This window comes from Carassius carassius, chromosome 12, assembly GCF_963082965.1.
Source record: "Carassius carassius chromosome 12, fCarCar2.1, whole genome shotgun sequence".
NCBI classification, from domain to species: domain Eukaryota; kingdom Metazoa; phylum Chordata; class Actinopteri; order Cypriniformes; family Cyprinidae; genus Carassius; species Carassius carassius.
The window spans coordinates 1,196,163-1,220,498 of NC_081766.1; the positions used below are offsets into that span (position 1 = coordinate 1,196,163).

Here is a 24,336-nt window from a genome sequence, read left to right on the forward strand (position 1 = left end):
CGTCAGGCGTGTGACTGAACCTCACATACAAGCAGAGATGCATGAACACACATGCTCACACATGACGCTTTTATCCAAAGCGATTTACAAATGAAGACAGTGGAAGCAATCAAAAACAACAAAAAGAGCAATGATATATAAGTGCTATAAAAAGTCTCAGTTAGCTTAACACAGTACACCTAGCATGGGATTTTAAATAATATAATAAATAAAAAGAAAACTGATGGAATAATAAAAATAAAAATAAAGAATAGAGCAAGCTAGTGTTAGAGGTCTTTACACACACACACACACACACACACACACACACATATACAATTGCATAATAAATGAAAAGAAAATAGAATACAAAAAGATTAGAAAGGTAGTTAGATTTTTTTTTTAAGAATAGAAGAATAGTGAGTGTTAAAGTTAGAGGGTCAAATAAAGATGGAAGAGATGCGTTTACAGCCGATTCTTGAAGATGGCTAAGGCTGCTGCTGGGATTGAGTTGGGACGGCACAATCAAGCGACGTTCACTTGCAGAACGCAAGCTTCTAGAGGCACATAAGTCTGAAGTAATACATTAAGGTAAATGGGTGCAGAGCCAGTGGTAGTTTTGTAGGCAAACATCGATGCCTTGAATTTTATGCGAGCAGCTATTGGAAGCCAGTGCAAACTGATAAACAGAGGAGTGACGTGGATTCTTTTTGGCTCATTAAAAATTAATCTTGCTGCCGCGCTCTGGATTAATTGTAAAGGTTTGATAGAACTTGCTGAAAGATCTGCCAAGAGAGCATTGCAATAGTCCAGCCTGGACAGAACAAGAGCTTGAACAAGGAGTTGTGCAGCATGTTCCCAAAGAAAGGGCTTGATCCTCTTGATGTTGAATAAAGCAAATCTGCAAGATCGGACAGTTTTAGCAATGTGGTCTGAGAAAGTCAGCTGATCATCAATCATAACTCCAAGGCTTCTAGCTGTTTTTGAAGGAGTTATGGTTGATGTGCCTAACTTGATGGTGAAATTGTGATGAAACGATGGGTTTGCTGGAATCACAAGCAGTTCTGTCTTGGCAAGGCTGAGTTGAAGGTGATGGTCCATCATCCAGGAAGAAATGTCTGTTAGACAAGCTGAGATGCGAACAGCTACCGTCGGATCATCACGATGGAATGAGAGGTAGAGTTGAGTGTCATCAGCATAGCAGTGGTATGAAAAGCCATGTTTCTGAATGACAGAACCTAATGATGCCATGTAGACAGAGAAGAGAAGTGGTCCAAGAACTGAGCCCTGAGGCACCCCAGTAGATAGATGTTGTGACTTGGACACCTCACCTCTCCAAGATACTTTGAAGGACCTATCTAAAAGGTAAGACTCAAACCATTGAAGTGTGGTTCCTGAGATGCCTTTTGACAGTAGGGTTGATAGGAGGATCTGGTGGTTAACCGTGTCAAAAGCAGCGGACAGATCAAGCAGGATAAGTACTGATGATTTAGATTCCGCTCTTGCCAGTCTTAGAGCTTCAACAAATGAGAGCAAGGCCGTCTCTATTGAATGTCCACTTCTGATGCCAGATTAGTTGCTGTCAAGGAGGTTGTTGTGTGTGAGAAATGTAGAGACTTGGTTGAACACAGCATACATATATACATAAATATATATAGTATATTTCATCTAGTTACCAAGGAAATAATAATAATAATCTTTTATAGTTGAACTTAAAACTAAATTAACTATTTCTAAAATATTAATTAATAAAGCTATATAGACTTTAAAAAAAAATGTACAACAGATGTTGATTTTAAATGTAATTTATAACTGAACTTAAATTTAAATGAAAATATTTTTAATGGATGCACTTTTTTGAACATTTTTCTTTCAAACCATTGCATTAACATTGCGATAAAAAATTATATATTGCTAAACATGGAATTAAACGAAGAGGGGGGAAAAAAAGGATGAGAATTTGACAGAATCTGAATTTGTCTTTTGACAGTTAAACAATAAAAAGAACAATTTCAGAGAATCTCTTCAAATGCAATGACTCTAAATGGTATCTGTGACATTGTCACGGATGAACATGGAGTCAGAGGAAGAAAGCAGCGCTGGGCTGTTGTTCTGCAGGAATCTGACAGATGGACGTGAGTGGCAGCTCTCGCACTGGTCGGGTTCAGACAGGATCTGTTTCTTGAAGACTGCCTTGTCACTGCGCTGTCCGTTCGTAGATTGGCATTTGGGAATGAGATGGTAATGTCAGCATGAACTTTGATCTGAAGCGCTCCGTCTGTCTGATTCATGCAGAGACGGCTGAGGTCAAAGGTCAATCGTTTAGAGTACTGACATCAGTGTTGGATAAAGCATTGCATTTTTATGCACAACATTTGCTACACGTGTAATTTTTCAACACATCTACTTTTGTTTGATGTTACTCAAGACCGTCTAAACACAAAAACTGCTTCTCAGAGTAAATGCATGACATTTAGTCACAAACAAACACATTTAGAATCACGCAAAAAGTTTTGCATTTAGAAGCTGAATGCAAAATTAAGTGAGTGATTCCTGAAACCATTCATGACGATGCTATATGAGGAGAAACTATTAAAAAAATTAAAAAACTTAAAAAAAGATTCAGCAACTAGAATTAAGCTCAAATAAAAGGAAAAAAATATATATATAAAAAACTAAAACTTAGAAAAACACTAACTAAAATAGAAATGTTGCCTTGGCAAATAACTAAAATAATTGAGTTTAAGTGATAAAATCGCTAAAACTAAAAAATGCTACTTAAAATAAAATATTTAATAAATAGAAAAACAATTTTTAAATTACAAAAGCACATAATATAAATACTAAAACCTAAGATTAAAAAATAAAAGATGAAAATAACATTTTCAAATTAGTTCAAAATAATATTGGTAAAAAAAATAAAAATGAATATGAGATGAAAAACTTTAAATTAAACTTAAATCTTGCCTTGGCGACTAAATAAAATAAAGAAGTTAAAGTCATAGCACTTAAATTACTAAAACTAAAACTGAAATTAAAAAATAATATATATATCAAATAAGTAAATAAATGACGGAAGAAAAACTAAAATACTAAAATCTGAAATACAAAAAAAAACTGAAAACAGAAAAATAAAAGCTCATTCAAATTAATACAGGTATATGATGAAAATATAACATAAATGTTCATTAAAATATCAAAATGAATCAGTGTTGACCTTCCACTTTAGCAGGGATTCCCAAAAAAAGCTAATAATTCATGCAATTCTAAAAATCGAAATTAAAATAAATAATGCTTAAGTGAAAAATCAAAATGAAACACTTACTGAAAAAATTATATTTGATTTGTTATCTGCATTAATATTAACATGGATCAGAAAACCATGTTCATGTTTTGAAATATGAACTTTTTTTTTTACCATGTTACAAAACAGAAACAAATACCACAATAAACTCAAACCAGACTGAGGAGATAAACATTTGAAATAAAGATTTGAAAATAAAAAAAACTATAATATAATACAGCATGTGTCTTCTAAAGCCCAGGCTAATATTAGATTTTTAATATTTTTTAAAATATGAGGTTGGACAAAACCCATGTGTGCTTTTTCAATGCTTTTAAAGGATCTCTGCATAGACTTCACAAGCACATCTTTAAGTATCAATGCATGACTTGCATCTAAATGAATAAAACTCCATCTCCAGCAACAGATGCCAGAGTCGAAACGGCTCTCATCTACATGCTAGCGATGAGCAGCTAGAACCGCTCGAATCCTTCATCAGAGCATCAACAGATGGAGTTTAGAGATACGTCTGATTCCATCTTCAGCGCTGGAGATAAACTCCGATCCCATATCTGGATAACGTCCAGTGCACTACAGCTGCTGCACAAAAAGACCATTAGCCTTACAGCGTTTAGCCGTCCGTGCTGTTTGTGCTGAAACCTAATTAAATGCTGTAAACGAGCACTTATTTAAATGATGGGGTGGGCAGCAGAAAGCAGCACAAAGAAAGACTTCATTACCCGGGCATGTTGACAGGGGTCGTTTATCACCAAAGCAGTTCATTACCACTCGCAAACATGACTTTTAATCAAAAGAAATGATTTTAGAATAAATTAAAGAAAAATACTGGCTAATTATTCGCCATATAAACATGACACAGACATAAATAATGTTTATGCAACAAAGAAAGGCTGTTATGTTACAAAACGTAAGAAAAGACAGAATGCAATTAAAAAAAAGGGTTTGGATTTACTTGGAAATGACTTGCTGGCAATTTAAAATTGAATTAATTGAATTAAGCATGAAATTTGAAAGATATTTTTAATGCTTTAGTTACGTCTTGTATTGCACCTTATTATCTAAATGAAATACATTATAATAATTATAAATTCATTGTTACACCTTTAGAAAGTATAATGCAATAAAATGCATAACAAACAAACAATTTCAGATGTGCATTTTAGAAAAAGATGTAATGCATTACAACATACATTATGAAGAAGAGCTTAATAATGCATTACACATAACGGCATCAAGTAAATGCTTATGTTGGATGTACGTTTGTGCACAGACTGATAAAGAAAACGAATGCAAGAGGCTTGCATGAAAAAAAACTACATTTCCCATCATTCTCTGGCTGCATGATGCACTAGACTGCTCAAATACAGATAAAGCATCAAATGAGTCATCTATGTGCTTCATTCTGTTGCATTAGCAGCAAAGGGCCTCTTGATAAGAACTTGAACACTCAAGCAGAGCTTAAAAGAACAAATTTCCTGAGGATTTAAAGGCAGAAAAACTCACAGGAGCAACAACCTCACTAGAAACACAGCCATAGCTGAGGTCACACAGCGAGTGTTCAGGACTGACAGACTAACTAACTGATACAACAGATTTCATACAGCAGTTTACAGGAGGATTGGATACTGTCTGTATGAACGAATAACTAAAGTCAAAGCCCATTTTCGGTTCGGTTCGTCACTCTCGTTTGAAAACAAACTGAATCTGAACATGATAGAAGCTTGTTTCCAGCATGGAATAAAAAAATAAATTAAATTAAATAAAAAGTTAACTGCATCTTTTTATTTCTCATAATTCTGAGTTTATATCTTGTAATTCTGAGTTTATATCAGGATTCTGAATTAATATTATGATACTGAATTTATATCTTACAATTCTAAGTTTATATCTTGATTCTGAGCTTATATCTCTTAATTCTGAGTTTATATCTCATGATTCTGAGCTTATATCTCACGATTCTGAGCTTATATCTCACGATTCTGAGCTTATATCTCATGATTCTGAGCTTATATCTCATGATTCTGAGCTTATATCTCATGATTCTGAGCTTATATCTCACGATTCTGAGCTTATATCTCACGATTCTGAGCTTATATCTCACGATTCTGAGCTTATATCTCACGATTCTGAGCTTATATCTCACGATTCTGAGCTTATATCTCACGATTCTGAGCTTATATCTCACGATTCTGAGCTTATATCTCACGATTCTGAGCTTATATCTGACGATTCTGAGCTTATATCTCACGATTCTGAGTTTATATCTCATAATTCTGAGCTTATATCTCATAATTCTGAGCTTATATCTCACGATTCTGAGCTTATATCTCACGATTCTGAGCTTATATCTCACGATTCTGAGCTTATATCTCACGATTCTGAGCTTATATCTCATAATTCTGAGCTTATATCTCACGATTCTGATCTTATATCTCACGATTCTGAGCTTATATCTCACGATTCTGAGCTTATATCTCACGATTCTGAGCTTATATCTCACGATTCTGAGCTTATATCTCACGATTCTGAGCTTATATCTCACGATTCTGAGCTTATATCTCACGATTCTGAGCTTATATCTCACGATTCTGAGCTTATATCTCATAATTCTGAGCTTATATCTCATAATTCTGAGCTTATATCTCACGATTCTGAGCTTATATCTCACGATTCTGAGCTTATATCTCACGATTCTGAGCTTATATCTCATAATTCTGAGCTTATATCTCATGAGTCTGATCTTATATCTCACGATTCTGAGTTTATATCTCAAAATTCTGAGCTTATATCTCATGAGTCTGATCTTATATCTCATGATTCTGAGTATATATCTCATGATTCTGAGATTATATCTCACGATTCTGAGCTTATATCTCATGATTCTGAGTTTATATCTCAAAATTCTGAGCTTATATCTCATGAGTCTGATCTTATATCTCATGATTCTGAGTATATATCTCATGATTCTGAGCTTATATCTCACGATTCTGAGCTTATATCTCACGATTCTGAGCTTATATCTCATGATTCTGAGCTTATATCTCACGATTCTGAGATTATATCATGATTCTGAGTTTATATCTCAAAATTCTGAGCTTATATCTCATGATTCTGAGTATATATCTCATGATTCTGAGCTTATATCTCACGATTCTGAGTTTATATCTCATGATTCTGAGTTTATATCTCACGATTCTGAGTTTATATCATGATTCTGAGCTTATATCTCATGATTCTGAGCTTATATCTCACGATTCTGAGCGTATATCTCACGATTCTGAGCTTATATCTCATGATTCTGAGCTTATATCTCACGATTCTGAGTTTATATCATGATTCTGAGCTTATATCTCACGATTCTGAGTTTATATCATGATTCTGAGCTTATATCTCATGATTCTGAGTTTATATCATGATTCTGAGTATATATCCCATGATTCTGATCTTATATCTCATGAGTCTGATCTTATATCATAATTCTGAGCTTATATCTCATGATTCTGAGCTTATATCTCATGATTCTGAGCTTATATCTCATGAGTCTGATCTTATATCTCATGATTCTGAGTTTATATCATAATTCTGAGCTTATATCCCATGATTCTGATCTTATATCTCATGAGTCTGATCTTATATCTCATGATTCTGAGTTTATATCATAATTCTGAGCTTATATCACATGATTCTGATCTTATATCTCATGATTCTGAGTTTATATCATGATTTTGGGTTTATATCTCTTAATTCTGAGTTTATATCATGATTTTGGGTTTATATCATGATTCTGAGCTTATATCTCACGATTCTGAGTTTATATCATGATTCTGAGCTTATATCATGATTCTGAGCTTATATCTCATGATTCTGAGTATATATCTCAAGACTCTGAGCTTATATCTCATGATTCTGAGTTTATATCATGATTCTGAGTATATATCTCATGATTCTGAGCTTATATCTCATGATTCTGAGCTTATATCTCATGATTCTGAGCTTATATCTCATGAGTCTGATCTTATATCTCATGAGTCTGATCTTATATCTCATGAGTCTGATCTTATATCTCATGATTCTGAGTTTATATCTCATGATTCTGAGCTTATATCTCATGAGTCTGATCTTATATCTCATGATTCTGAGTTTATATCATAATTCTGAGCTTATATCTCATGATTCTGAGCTTATATCTCACGATTCTGAGCTTATATCTCACGATTCTGAGCTTATATCTCACGATTCTGAGCTTATATCTCACGATTCTGAGCTTATATCTCATGATTCTGAGTTTATATCATAATTCTGATCTTAAATCTCATGAGTCTGATCTTATATCTCATGATTCTGAGTTTATATCATAATTCTGAGCTTATATCCCATGAGTCTGATCTTATATCTCATGATTCTGAGTTTATATCATAATTCTGAGCTTATATCTCATGATTCTGAGCTTATATCTCATGATTCTGAGCTTATATCTCATGAGTCTGATCTTATATCTCATGAGTCTGATCTTATATCTCATGATTCTGAGTTTATATCTCATGATTCTGAGCTTATATCTCAAGATTCTGAGTTTATATCTCATGATTCTGAGCTTATATCTCATGATTCTGATCTTATATCTCATGAGTCTGATCTTATATCTCATGATTCTGAGTTTATATCATAATTCTGAGCTTATATCCCATGATTCTGATCTTATATCCCATGATTCTGATCTTATATCTCATGAGTCTGATCTTATATCTCTTAATTCTGAGTTTATATCATGATTTTGGGTTTATATCTCTTAATTCTGAGTTTATATCATGATTCTGAGTTTATATTCTGATTCTGATTCTGTTTATATCTCACAATTATAAATTTATATCTTGCAAAAAAATAACTCATGCTCATAATAATTTGGGATTCTGAAATAGAACTGACAGCCGTCTTCTGCTGCTGTGTGAATGCAGTACAAGAAAATCACAGAAATGTATGAAGCTCAAGGCCAAGAAAACAACAGATGGGAAACACAATAATGCAATCCGTTTGACTGGGTTAAAGACGACAGTGCTGCGATTGTCATCGGACAGCTCTGAGGAAAAAACAATGCATCTGCCGAAGCTAATTTACTGCTCAGCACAAAACTCATAAAGAGGAACAGGCTGGAAGAGAGATGGACTGATTGAAAGACGAGAAGAGAAAATGAGCAGATTCACAGAGAGATGGAGAGGAGCGGGCTGAGAAACAGAAAGCGTGAATCAGAGAATTAAAGCCGCTCGTCTCTTATTGAAACAATACAAGCTCAGCATCATTGATTACATCAGAGCTTCCCAAACTGTGGTTTGTGAGGGAACTGCCAGACTTTGTGAGTTACTGAAAAGCTAATACTGAATCAAATGATAAAAATGTCAAATCAAAAGAATTAATTCTAATATAAGAGCAAATCAAAAAATAAAACTTAAAAAAATACTTAATAAATGTTTATAAATAATAAAAATTAATAATAATTAATAAAAATACATAAAATTAATAAATAATAATAATATACTTTAAAATAAAAAACAATTAAAAATGAATACAAGTAAAACATTTAATAAACTACTTTTAAAACATTAGATACCTAAAAAAAATATAAACTAAAAATATATAATAAATAAACATAAAATAACTTAGCAAAATAAAACTTACAAAAAAGAATGAAGTCAAATTTAAATAAATGTTACGATTAAAACACTACAAATTTATTAAATACACAACATAAAATTTACAAATGATTTTAAAATAAAACTAAAATTGTTTTAATACTTTGTAATGTTTACAGTAATAACTAAAAATCCTTAAATTGTAAATGCAATTGAAAATAAAAAAAAAGTCCACAGTATTATAAATAAAACAAGAATACATACATAAATTCAAGATATACTAAGATATAAAGAGACTTAGATATTTTTACTGAAAAACAAGAGAAAAAGTCTGATTAGGAAATTAGAAATCCTTAGAACTGTTGTCTAGAACAAAACACTATTATAAAAACCCCATAGTGTCTATAAACAGCACAGAAGTGTCAATGTCTTGGGTTTGAGCTCATACTGTTCTCTTAAAGTTCCCGTTCTTCGTGATCCCATGTTTTAAACTTTAGTTAGTGTGCAATGTTGTTGTTAGAGTATAAATAATATCTGTAAAATTCTAAAGCTCAAAGTTCAATGCCAAGCGAGATATTTTATTTAACAGAATTCGCCTACAAAAAAACGACCCATTTGGACTACATCCCTCTAGTTCCTGCAGTAATGACGTCACTAAAACAGTTTTTTGACTAAGCTCCGCCCACATGAATACACAAACAGGGGGCGTGGTCTTGTTGCGCTCCGACGGAGAAGAGGAAGAGCTGCGTTTGTGTTTGTCGCCATGTCGTCGAAACGCTGTTATTTTCATCTCGGAGTCCAATCACCTTTGTTTGGGCTTCCCAGGGACGCTGTACTTAGAGATCAATGGTTACAATTTATGTTTAACTCGGTTCCCGAAAATTATAATCCACATGTGCAGCACATTTTGCTGAGGACAGCTTCCTCAATCTCAGTTTAATGCCGGATTCGCACAAAGATTATTCTTGAAAGATGGAGCAGTTCCCTCTTTGTCTGGAGAAGGTGTTGTTTATGGACCACTACAGGTAAGTGTATTTTATTATTTAAGTTGGTGCATTTAACAGTTTCTGTAACTTATTACACAAAGGGCAACGCTGTTTAGCTTTGTTAACTAGATGTTAGGGCTGTGCAAAAAAACGAATGCGATTTTCATGCGCATCTCGTCGTCAGTAAAATGAAGAGACATGCCTGAATTCGACCGGAGTTTACAAACACACAGCGAGAGGAGACACTCGAAAACCACACAGCGGTCGTCAGCGATCGTGAGTCAGAATCAAATCGTCCTCCATCACTGGGTCACACAAAAGGCCACTTCCTGTCACAGACAACACGTTCACTCCTGACACGACCGTCACACAGTTCCAGCAGGTTCAGGATTCAAATGCACAAATCCCAGTTCCATTACAGCTGGAATAACTTTCCTATCCTTTCCGATCTCACAAATCCTTCACAGCCGGGATGAAACCTGCTCTGCCTCTGGAGGTGACAGGCAGAACCATCATGTGCATCAGCGCTGGCTTTGTTCTATTATTCAAAGCATATGCATCACATCAATACAGAAACTTCTTCATCAGACCCAATCTAGCAGAAGATCCAGGGACTCCCAAAGCTATTTCTTTGAATAAACACTCATAAATATTTAAGCGTGCATGCCGACACTTTAAATAAAGACAGAGTTTGAGTAAATAACACGGATGCCTCTTTAGTCTTTAGTAGAGTCGTCAGGCGTGTGACTGAACCTCACATACAAGCAGAGATGCATGAACACACACGCTCACACATGACAGGAGCCAAACCACATCAGTCAGAGAGAGAAACACACAGTTAGAGGAGGAAAACACACACACTGCTGCATGGATGAACCTTGCATCATGAGTTGCATCATGTGCTCGAATGTGCATTAAAGCAGACTCACACTCAGATCTGCTCCGGCTCTGATATAAACTCATGAATGCAAAAAATATCCCAGTATAGATTCAATGCACATGCACTGAAAATTACACTGGTGCAGGATTTACATCGAAAAATTTTCACTTAGAAATGACTACTATATTTCACAAAGTAGTAATGCATTAAATAAATGAGACCTTATGAAGTAGAAAGACTGAAATAATATTTAAACATAAACGTAAAACATACTGCAATAATAAAAAGTGATAATTAAGAAACAGTAAGATACTATTATATAGTTTAATCGGCTAATTATGCCGACTGATTTCATGATAAGTAACGTTTATTTTTATTTTCGTTATTTTAGTTCATCAAATTAAAAAAAAAATGCAAATGAGATTTTGTTTCCCTCTTTATAGAATTTGTTTAGAAATAGAAAAAGTGGAATCAATCCCTGATTTGAATAGTTTTATTTTTAATTCATGTAATTGTCTTGTTACTTTATTACTAATTTAGTAATAAATTTATTCAATTACTGTGTTTATATTGTGGATATACGTGCATGTACATGGATTCTTTGACAAATGTTATACATTTTTTATATATTTTATTTTAGTTCAATTTTATTTTATTTCAAGCAATGGAAAGATTTTAAATTTTATTTTTTAAACTAATACTGAATTACATTTTTTGTATTTTTATTCATTTATTTCAGTTTTTTATTTTTTATAACATATGACTTTTTCTTTCAGTTAAAGTTTATTTTATTTCAAGTAATATTTTATGGTTTTAGCTTCAGTTAACCAAAAACACACACACACAGACACACACACACACAGACACACACACACACAGACACACACACACACAGACACACACACAGACACACACACACACACACACACACACACAGACACACACACACACACACACACAGACACACACACACACACAGACACACAGACACACAGACACACAGACACACAGACACACAGACACACACACACACACACACACACAGACACACACACTCTTCTCTTTCCCAGGGAAACACCAGTCTGCTCCAGATCCTCTCTTCCTTCTTCTGTGAGTCATGAAATTATGATGGGACTCAAAACCAAAATCTGATTCGTCCCCTTCATGCATGAATACTTCAGTGCTTTTCCTCTCAAAATTATAATCATGGAGTCCGTTCATCGTGCCATTTGGGATATTTCAGTGCAGAGAGCGTCACATCTGCCCTCTTCCCAAAGCATGTCTAATTCTATATCTTTATCAAGGCTGCATTTATTTGAATAAAAATACAGTAAAAACAGTGAAATTGTGAAATATTATTATAATTTAAAATACCTGCTTTCTGTGTGAATATATTGAAAAAAATAATTTATTTCTGTGATGCGCAGCTGTATTTTCAGCTTCATTACTCCAGTTTCATGATCTTCAGAAATCATTAACATATTTAAACTACCACCACATCCAAGTTTGGGGTAAAAATAAGTAAATAATAAAAAATAAACTTACATTGATCAAAAGTGAAAGACATTTATAATGTCACAGAATATTTCTATTTCAAATAAATGTTGTTATTTTGAACTTTCTATTCATCTGTGAATCATGAAAAATAAAATGCATCACAGTTTCCACACAAATATTGTGCAGCACGACTGTTTTCAACACTGATAATAATCAGAAATGTTTCTTGAGCAGTAAATCATCATATTATTCTGATTTCTGAAGATCATGTGACACTGAAGATGGAGGAATGATGCTGAAAATACAGCGGAGCATCACAGAAATAAATTACACTTTAACACAGATTCACACAGAAAACAGCTGATATAGATTATAATAATATTTCACAATTTTTACTGTATTTTTGATCAAACAAAAGCAGCCTGTGTGAGCAGACTTCTGCAAACTGCAAAAAGTTTTCATTTTGATTAATTTTGAATCGATTCATTGAAACGGGCAGTTTGAACTGACTCAATCAATGAATCAATTACCAACTCTAACACTGCAAAACAATTAAGGATCATGAAACTAGTATAACGACACACACCTTAGGAAAATTAACAGGCAAAAATAAAAAACATAATCAAATTGATACATTATTAACAGTGTTGCTTCATTTTGCAAATGCATGATGAGATGCACAATCCGACCTCAATGTCCCGCTCTGGTTCTTCTGAGCTCGTCTCACGAGTGTAAAAGTATAAAACACAGCCTTATTTTAGATTTTAAAAGAGACCTTTCACTCTAATGTGCTTAAAGGAGAAAACCAGCGCCCATAAATCATTCTGTCATTATTGAGTCACTCTCACATCTTTCCAGACCGGTGTGACTTTCTTCCCTCAGCGAACATACAATGAAATTCAATGCAGTCTGGAGTGATTTAAAGACTTAAATAAATAAACAAACAATGCAATAGTGTCAGGGAATGTTGCAATATATAAAAGTACAAATCATGCAATAAATAAGGCATGCAATACATTCACTTATTTTTACATGTAACATTAATAAAATACCACCTACACCTTAAAATGAAATACGAAATGAAACCCACCTTGAAATAAACTAAGGGAGACAATATAAAACAAATGTATATATAATGAAATGTTGGAATCAATAAATGTAAACCTTATGAAAAGTGGGTACAGATAAGTAAACTGGATGTGAAATGTATTTATTAATGTAACATTATAAATGAACAGATATACGCCTTGAAATGAAAAGCGTCGCTGCCTCGAGGGATATGAAGATATGAAAGCATCTGCAGCTCCAAAAAAACTTCAGAGAACGAGTTAAAAGGAAGAAATTGCGACAGAAAACTTTTAAAAATTTAATGCATCTCATGCCTAATATATTTCATCTTACAATTCATTGTGCTCTTTCATATTCAATTATAGTATTACTATTATATTGTTTAAAGAGTATTTCAAGATGTATTTTACATGCTTAAAAATATATTTCATGTCTTACGTATGGATGGGTAGAATGAATGGAAAGATAGATGATGGATAGAACGATGTATAGATGGATGGTAGAACAATAGATGGATAAATGCATGGATAGAATGATGGCTGGATGGATAAACTTCATGTCCCAGAATGCATTGCTCTTCTGCTCTAAACCTCATCATGAACCCTGAACATCTGATTCAGATCTAAATCACATTTCATCCCATCAGATGCACAGAATCCAACGCTGCCATTAAATCATTCTCTGCACAAGTATTACATCTTTTTAAAGATGCATGTGAGAGATGAAGTTTCTTTGCATATTCTTAGAGATTCTGTCTCATTTATTAAATATCAGGGTTTTTTAGATTCTGAAACAGATGTGAGGCGTACAGTAAATGACCCTCTTCCTCTGCCCGGCTGTAAATCTGCACACAATCTCACTCTGTTATATGACTCTTATCAATATTGCATTTTAATTAATGAGTTGCAGATCAAAAGCGCAGCTGGCGTGCAGAACTCGATCGATGCAGAGGAAATTACAGACCCGTGTTCACGTATGGCTTAAATCCAGGGTTTATGTCTGCAAGATTTATTAAATTGATTAAAGTTTGATTACTGTCCTAAAATAGCTCGGACAGTGTTCAAATGGCTGGTATTTTGGGCTCATTTCAAAATGACTTGCCATTTTTTCATGAGACTGTACCGAATATGTCTGGTATCTCGAGACTCCGTGTTATTTTTTGGATGCTGTGATTGTTTTGTTGAGCTTCTGGGATGTTGCAAACTATATTTGGAGAGGAGCATTTTGCTAAATTTATGCACCAGCATATTCACTATTCTTCAATATGTAATTGAATCCGTCAAGTTTGAATGACAACCAGCATATTAATATTGAAGTTGAGATAACATTTAACATTTGTAAAATTTTAAGAACATTTTTATTGTTGTGCAAACAAAAAAAACTGAATTGCAAGACCTAAACTTAGAATTGTGAGAAAAATATGGAAATATTAAAACAGCGAGAAAGTCTGCATATCTAGCAATTCTGACTTTTTTCTCGCAATTCTGATTTTTAAGATATTCAGAATTGCGACTTACAGTGAATTCAGGCTATCAATTTTTACCTATCATGTGTTCCCGGGGGGAATCGAACCCCCAACCTTGCGCTTGATATGGCAATGCTCTACCGCTTGAGCTACAGGAACACTATATACTTTACAGATATCATTGAATCTGTGAATCATGAAAAATCATGAAATCAAAAAAAATAAAATGCATCACAGTTTCCACAAAAATATTGTGCAGCACAACTGTTTTCAACATTGCTAATAATCAGAAATGTTCCTTGAGCAGTAAATCATCATATTATCCTGATTTCTGAAGATCATGTGACACTGAAGACTGGAGGAATGATGCTGAAAATACAGCGGAGCATCACAGAAATACATTACACTTTAACACAGATTCACACAGAAAACAGATGTTTTGAATGGAAAAAAAATATTGTTTTTCTGTTTTTACAGTATCTTTAATTAAATAAATGCAGCACTGGTTTCACCAAAAATGAATGCATATGCTGATTCTCTGCAGTTCTTGCTTGTAAAAAAAGCAGATGGGTGATATTTTAACAGTCATTGTTTGACTCATTAATCTGTCACTCAAAGTGGCTGTGAAGCATTTTGTCACGAATGTTTCTGCACTTTCTGAAGAGCTCTATGCATCTGTGCTGTGCTCTGAGAAATGCATGTGAGGGTCAAACCCTCAGCTAGAAGCTGTAGTGTAGACAATGAGTGTGTGTGTGTTGCACATGTTGTGAGTCGTTTTCGAGCTGTTTTAATAGAGATTCATCAAAGATGGCATACAGTGAATTACTATAGCAACAGAAGTGTTGGGTGTAATGAAAGCTGACTGGCACAGAGATCCTGGCGCCGCTCCATCATACAGAATAATCTTCTACAAGATACACTGTTACCTGCCTAACAGTGAGCATAGATTCAAGCTCCAGCTCAACCTTGACCCAATAAACATGATGACTGTCTGTATATAGTTCATATAAGGGATTTCAACCACAAAATTACTTTTTTTTCATACTTATGACTTATTTTTTCCTGCAGAGCACAATGCATAAAAACTAAACTAAATGTAATGGAATGATGCAATAAGTTAATAAAATGTTGCAACAAAATATAAAAAGTACACCGAAATGTAAGCATATTTCAATTTATCGTTCTATCCATCATCCATCATTCTATGTATGCATTTATCCATCTTTTGTTCTACCATCTATCCATGCATCCATCATTCTATCCATCCATCGTTCTATCCATTTATCGTTCTATCCATCATCCATCATTCTATGTATGCATTTATCCATCTATTGTTCTACCGTCTATCCATCCATCGTTCTATCCATTTATTGTTCTATCCATTACCCACCTTTCCATCCATCCATCCATCCATCATTCTATCTATGCATTTATACATCTTACATTCTATCATCTATCCATCCGTGCATTCAACCATCATTCTATCCATCATCTATCTTTCCATTCATTCTACACATCCATCGTTCTATCCATTTATCCTTCTATCCATCATCCATCATTCTATGTATGCATTTATCCATCTTTTGTTCTACCATCTATCCATGCATCCATCATTCTATCCATCATCTATCTTTCCACTCATTCTACCCATCCATCGTTCTATCCATTTATTGCTTTATCCATCATCTATTTTTTCATTCAATATACTCATCCATCATTCTATCCATTTATCAATCTATCCATCATCTATCTTTTCATTCATTCAACCCATCCATCATTGTATCCATTTATCGTTCTTTCCATCATCCAATGTATGCCATCTATTGTTCTACCGTCTATCTATCCATCGTTCTATCCATTTATTAATTTATCCATCATCTATTTTTTCATTCAATATACTCATCCATCGTTCTGTCCATTTATTGTTCTATCCATCTTCCACCTTTCCGATTCGCTAACCACTAGGCCACAACTTCCCCCTATCATTTATACATCCATGCATCCATCCATCCACCGTTCTATCCATTTATCGCTTTATCCATTATCCACCTTTCCATCCATCATTCTATGCATTTATACATCTAACATTCTATCATCTATCCATCCATGCATCCATGCATTTTTCTATCCATTTATCATTCTATCCATCATCTATCTTTCCATTCATTCTACCCATCCATCGTTCTATCTATTTATCATTCAATCCATCATCCAATGTATGCATTTATCCATCTATTGTTCTACCATCTATCCATCCATCGTTCTATCCATCATCTATCTTTCCATTCATTCTACCCATCCATCATTCTATCCATCTCTCCATCCATCCATCCATCCATCATTCTATAATCTATTCATCCATCATTCTATCCATCCATTTATATATCAATTGTTCTATACATTTATCCATCTACTGTTCTATCCATAACTCATCTTTCCATCCATCTATCATTCTATCTATCTATCGTTCTAAAATATCCATTAATCTACCATCTATAGTTCTATCATCCATCTATCCATCTAAGTATCTATTGTTCTATCAATCAATTTATTCATCAATCTATCATCCATCTCTCCAATCAACAGTCTATTCATCCATATATCCATCTATCAATCAATCTATATATCCATCTATCTAAAACACTTTGCTTATCTAGTTAAAATCTAGTGATATGAACTTCCTTACATTGTAATTCAGATTCAGAAGCTTTCTCAATTCAGTTCTGAACTCCAAACTGGCTGATGTACAGTAACTCATGAACAGAGACACAAAGTGACTCTAGATGACTTTGAGAGATGGATTGAAGTTAGCAGATCCAAACTAATTAGCTCAGAGAATTTCCTCAGCACTTAAACGAATCACTAATGTAATTAACTCATAAACAAGTACAGCCCAGAGACGAACGATGATTAGAGTTTTCACCCACAAGGTCAGTTCATATTTGTCCCCGGTTTTAGGGGGAAACCTGTTGGATTTCCTGCGTTAAACAGACATGCGTCTATATATATCTCCATAATGAAGTTAATCAGCTTTAGTCTACATTTATATGACTGCAATTCAATCCAGCCTTCAATAAAACATCTGTCTTTCTCTTTTTTCATCTTTCACATCTGCTGTGTTGAGCAAAAGATGGAAAACTTTCCTTTAAAGCAATGAGATCTCTACTGCTCTTCAAAGATGCATTTCTTTGAGAAAAATACAGTAAAAACGCAGTATTATTGTGAAATAGGAGTACAATTTAAAATAGCTGTTTTCTATGTGAATATACAGTGGATAGAGAATAGAATCTCTCCATTTGTGTGCCATTGAGAAGGTGTTTAGCCACACCTGATTGAATGTACAAGACATTTTTAGGAGGGACTGAACTTTTTTTTTGTTTGTTTTTTTTTCCTGACATGATGGTGTTAACTCTCGCTCTCGGATGCACTGAGTAAATACAGCTGGATAAAACTAAAACAGTGTCCGTCTTCATTTCAGGCTGCAAAGAAACATAATGTGGTTATTTTAAAAGGAGCTGGTTCTTTTCTATATCCTCTGTATGTTAGAATGTAATGTATTTCTGTGATGCACCGCTGTATTTTCAGCATCATTACTCCAGTCTTCAGTGCCACATGATCTTCAGAAATCATGAAAATAGTTTTTTCAAAATGACTTATGATTCACAAAGCCGGTCTCTCTTCGTCTCATCAGTCAGATATCAGACAGTCTTTGTCTCATAATAGAAATCTCATAATTCTACATGTCTGTTTTATTATTCTGGCATGAATTCTAATGGGAGGAGGATGTCAGAAGTGCAGTTTAACACTGCAGTAGCTACAGAATCACAATCATTTACAAGCAGTTTTTAATATTTTTTAATAAATTATAATAAAAAAAGAGAATTTTTTTTAATAAAAATGGAAAATTAAAATGAATGAATCAATAAATTAACTAAAAAGTTGTTTAAAATATTTAACAAATATTATTTAAAAAATAAAATACTTTATTCATTTACATGCATGTCATCGGAAAACAACTGACATTAGAGAAATATTATCATGTGAATGTGTTAATAAAATAAATAATAAAATTAAAAAAAATGTAAAATACATTTTAAAATTTTACTAAAACAATTTACAATACTTAAATATTATTTAAAAAATAAAATAAAATATTTGATTTGTTAACATGCATGTCATCTGACAAAAACTGACATTAGAGAAATATTATCATATGAATGTGCTGTAAATTATTGAAATATCAGTGGGACATTTTAGCTTGAAGAGGTTTGGTTGCCAAAAATGTTTTGGGAATCCCTGTTCTAGAGCAAAACAAGACCTCATGTGTTCTTGCAAGATCTCAACAAAGTCTCAAACTGTTCTCAGATTTGCCAAGCTACTGAAGTTTGCAATCAAAAGCCATCAAACTCAAACATTTCTCTCAATCAAATGATCTGAGCAGCTCTCCTTATTAATGCTGTAGCACTATACTCTTATTTTAGAAACTATTGCCACATTTGGAACTGTTTTATTAGGAGAATCTTAACTAAGAACTCAATTAAGTTCCCTGAGCTTTAAAAAAGCAGCCAACAGCTCCCTCTGAGACCATTGAAAGAACCAAGACGAATAAAACCACTACTGTTTGCTCTGATTATGTCAACAGGGTACTAATGAAAGAGGAAACCACCAAAAACATTTCCTGTCGCTACTCTGTTTCTTTGTCAAACGAGTTCTTCCTCATCATGCTATAAAATCAAACTGTATAAACAGATGGCAGCGCCACTTTGGGTTCATTAGAGGAAACGTTAGAGAAGCTTTCATTAGCGCTGATGCCAAACGGGCGAACCGTTGGATACAGGAACCCTGCCTTTCCGTTTTAGGACGCCAAGACGGGGGAAATACATCAGAAATGGACAAGATGCACAACATTAAAGATGTAAAATGTGTGATAAGTGTGTTTTATCACTTATTTGAGGAATCATTGATGGTGTTGTTTAGGGTTTGTGGTTTGTTTGTTTGAGCAACTGTAGATAACACGCTCATTTAGATTCAACAGGCGCCTATAACGTATGCAAATGAGCGCTTAATCAAAAGCAAGCATCCGACTGAAAATCCTCTGAAGACTAATCAGCACAAACAATGCATTTATTAGAATTCGCTGGTTTTAGTCATAATCGCCAACCTGGTGGACCGGCTCAATCAGTAATAATCAAGATAATTCTGTTCGATTCCTTTGGTATGTCGCTTGATTACGGCATTAATTAACTGTCTAGTGTGAACGAACAAACCTCGTCTGATCCACCTTCAAATGCACACAGAAACAGACAGGCTAACATGCATGCCATGTATATTATTCTAGCTTGACTTCTCTTTCTATCTCTCCGTCCCCCATCTTTCTCGCGCTCTCGATTAGAGATTGTAGGCTGTTTAAAACCCTCATGGCCCTGGGCAACACGGTAACGCGCCTGTCAAAAACACTATCCATTAAAATGACCGGGCTTGTGAATGGGAAAGGCAGATAACACGTTGCACACACACACACACACACACATACACATACATAAGCACACATATCTGTGTTGGCATGATTTTAATGCACAGAATAGGCATGCACATATTTCTGTGAATCATTGATTGCAACTTTTTGCATAAAGTGCACACATATTGAAAGCTACTGTATGGTCCTAAATCTAGTATTGCACACGTAATTCATGGAGAACTCAAATCGAGATCTGCTAGTGACTAAAGACTTTTTCTGATTCTATAAAATAAATAGACTCCGGTAACCTCATATGCATTAGAGCTGCACGATAACGGTTAAATCAGAATCAGAATCAGTTAATTACAATTATGTTTAAATGGTTATTCACAATTATTTTGTGAATGGTAATTCCGATTAATAATTAAAATGTTGTTATTACATTTTATTTATAAGTATTATTGCTGTCACACAAACTCAAATTAAGAGATGGTAACTTGCATGATTTGTTTGCAGGTTTAAGAGGCATCAATTTGACTTAAATTAAAATTTCTATGCGTTTTGGTCACCCATTCACATGGAGGCATGAAAATGCAAACTTTTTAAAAGGGGGTTTCAAAGATCAAGTTGTGCGTCTGTGTAAACTTCAAAAACTGGTGTTTATCTTTTATTACTCTCTGTAAATCAGAGCAAAAATGATGCAAGGCCCTTCCTCCGCATTATTTGTTGCTGTCAATGCATTGCCATTTACACAATACAATCTGGTCATGTGCGCCAAGCAACGACCTTCAGTCTTGTAGCATGCATTTGGCTTTATTCATATTTCCAGAAATGAGTCAACCTGTTTGTATGATACAAATGCTACTTATCTTTTATCGTTGCAAATCAGTGCAAAACTGATGCAAATACCTTCCTACGCATTATTTCTTGCTGTCATTGCACTGCCATTTACACAGGTGAAATTTTGAGTCAATGCAATCTAATTATGAAATGTGCACAGGACGAGGACCTTTTGTCTTGTAGCATGCATTGGCTTTTATATCTAGAAATAGGATTTTTTTTTCGTGTGATACAAACCATACAGAAAACTGATTTCAAACACATTTACTAGCACACTCTTCTCAAACAAGACTGTAGTTCTATTCAAAAGCACAATAATGATGGTGGGACCGCAGACAGGACTGAAAGAGAGACAGATATTGATACAGAAAGACTATAAAGCAAGGAACACGAGTCCCTGGAGCTCAGCCCTTCAAAGTGCCTCGCGGATACAGTGTCTTAAAATAAAAAACGCTGGCTCACTTCATCCAAACTAAACTTTCAAAGCTTCCAGGGTTAAAGCGACGGGCTCCAGCAAAACTAACGTTACATAAGCGGAGTGCATGCAACCCACGCGCTCCACAGGTTGCGCGCGGCTCCAGGGTTGACCTGTTCCCGTGTGTGTGTGTGTGTGTGTGTGTGTGTGTGTGTGTGTGTGTGTGTGTGTGTGTGAAGTTCACTCACCCAGGTCTGGAGTGTGACGGCTGCGTCCTCATCTGTCTGTCCGTGAGCGTGCACGTCTCTCCTCGTCTCCTGCTCGCCGTCACCTCCTCGCGTCTGTCCATAAGTCACACGAGCGCGTCCATACGCGTCCTTAAGCCTGAGAGAGCGTGTGTGTGTGTGTGTGTGTGTGTATGTGTTTACCTCTCTGGCATCAGAAACGCCGACACACACACTCTCCTCCTTCTCCTCGCGCGCACGATCAGAGATGCTCTTCCAGAGAGTGTCGGCGCGTGCGCACTCGTTCGCTCGCGTGCATGTGTGTGTGTGTGAGAGACAGACAGAACACACACTGACGCTGTCTCGGGTCTCTCTGTGCTGTCCTCGTCTCTGTCTCCGTCTATCTGCTGAGTGCTCACGCTGCTGTTTGGTTTTTCAGCTCACCCCTCGGGGAGCGACGCGCAAGTGCGCACTGGAGCAAAAACGCAGCGTGGGTAAGGGATCGTGGACAATTCCATTCAACTCGATTCAACACTGATCTGTGAGGCGCTTTTCACGGTGCATATCGTTTCAAAGAAGCTTTAATGTGTTGCTAGGCCGTTGCTATGACATTATGGTTGTTTTTAGCATGCTGCTATGTTTTTTATACAGTAGGAAAATCAAAAGAGCCGATCCCTAAATCTAAAATCTACAATATTCTGGAATATGAGGGAAAGAAGACAGTGTGTTCAGTGTGTCCTGCTGTTTATGGGTTCAAGGTCACCCTCATTTTCACAACCCATGTTTTATTTTTATTTTTTTGGGGGTTGTAGCTGCTGTATTTTTTTAATGTCATTGGCATTGAATTAAATATGGTGTCAAAAGGGCTCATTACAGGGTCAAGGGAATTCCTTCTTATGCATGTTTCTGATATGATTGTGATTACCCACTGACTAACATTGTAATTTCTGTCCATATAATGTAAGACAATGTGAACTGAAACCATTCTTCAATATCATTTTTTTTTATGTTCAACAGAAGAAAGTAAGTCATACAGGTTCTGAACGACATAAGAGTGTGCAAATGATGACAGATTTTTAATTTTTGGGAGAAATATCACTTTAATGTTAACTAGTCAACTGTATTTAGCCATGGTTTTAGTCTATTGTTATGCAGATTTTTTTAAGTATTGCCAATAGTTAACAGCAATTTAATGCTGATTAACTTGATTAATCTAATAAAAGATGCAGAAAACTTCAAAATGAGGAAAATTTGCCAGCTTGACAATTCACTGCAGACTCTCATTCATTTTTGTCCTGTTTCAGACTGAAATGCATCACACCGCAGACACAGAATGGGTTGCAAATATTTTTTTCATGCTGAATTTAAAACGTTCTGTTGTTTTTCACCAGCATGCACATGAATGCATGTTTTGAAGGGGTCATAACGTGCTGTAAAAGTGTCAGGGATTGTGTAGGGAGAATGTGTGTGAGTGAGTGCATGTCTCAGATTTTGTGTATGTAACGGTGGCACAGAATGAGTCTCTGACGGAGGTGGACGAGCGCCGCTTCACTGTCTGCCTCTGTGTCTCGCTGTGTTAACATTGTAATTGCATTTCACTTCATCTGCCACTAAAAGCATGCTGTGTGTATGCGTGCGGCCCGATCCTCCTCTGTAACTCTATTCAAATCATTTCAAAAGGCAACCAAACGTTAAGTAAAAGCTTTAACTCTGTCTTCATCATTTACTGACCTGACTAGGTAAAGAAATAGTTCATGCAAAAATTAAAATGTATTTACCTTCATGCCATTCCTTCTTTCTTCTGTGGAACACAAAAGGAGATATTTAGCAGAATGTCAAAGCTGCTCTTTTTCAAAGTCATATTTCAGCCAATGTTTGTTTACATAGTGCTTTATAAGATAAGTAATAAACAGAAAAACACAATTGCTAAATTCTTTAGTTTCAAATGCAATTTCAGCTAAGATAATTTACTGTCATAAAGTTTCAGCACATTTTATGAAGGTAAACTTAAGATGTTTTTAGGATCAATTAAAGACAATTGAGGTAACAAATTGAATGTAATAATAAATTAACATGGTCTTGAAATGTTTTGTATGAGAAAATGCTTTAAAGAACAGATTTCTTTTTAATATGAAGTCTTGTTTTCTGAGAAATTAAAACAAGAACAGATACTAGTAGGCTCAGAAAAATACCTTTAATTCAAAGGGAAAGGGTTTTTTATTCATTCAATTTGCATCTCCAGTAAATATACATTGATTTAAGGAGGTTTGCATATTTGTATAAAACAAAATAATAAAAAAAAACAGGAAGCTATTGCATGCAACATCTTATGCCACGATTTTATGAATTTAAGACTTTCTGCTGTGATTTAAAATCTTTTAAGGACTTACCTTGTGAAAGCGGGAATTAAGACTTTTAGAAACCCTGTTTGAGTGCAATTATTTAACAACCTCGCTCAATATTTTTTAAAGTGCATCAGCTAAACAGAACTTTCCCTTAACTTTAGTAGAATAAGTCAAAAGCAGAATGAATGGTACAGTATTGTGCTTGCAACATAACATCATGGGTTCAAACTCACAAATTAATAAATGTA

The 24,336-nt window shown here is 34.7% G+C and overlaps 1 protein-coding gene across 1 annotated transcript in view; it reads right to left on the reverse strand.

Moving 5' to 3' along the window:
• The window catches only part of LOC132154425 (leucine-rich repeat and immunoglobulin-like domain-containing nogo receptor-interacting protein 3), a 51,829-nt gene extending 29,616 nt beyond the window's left edge, over positions 1 to 22,213 (reverse strand). The window contains exon 1 of the mRNA XM_059562968.1: positions 21,768 to 22,213. The gene's annotated coding sequence lies outside the window, so the exon portion shown is untranslated. The remainder of the gene's footprint in view (positions 1 to 21,767) is intronic.
• Positions 22,214 to 24,336: the final 2,123 nt, after the last annotated feature.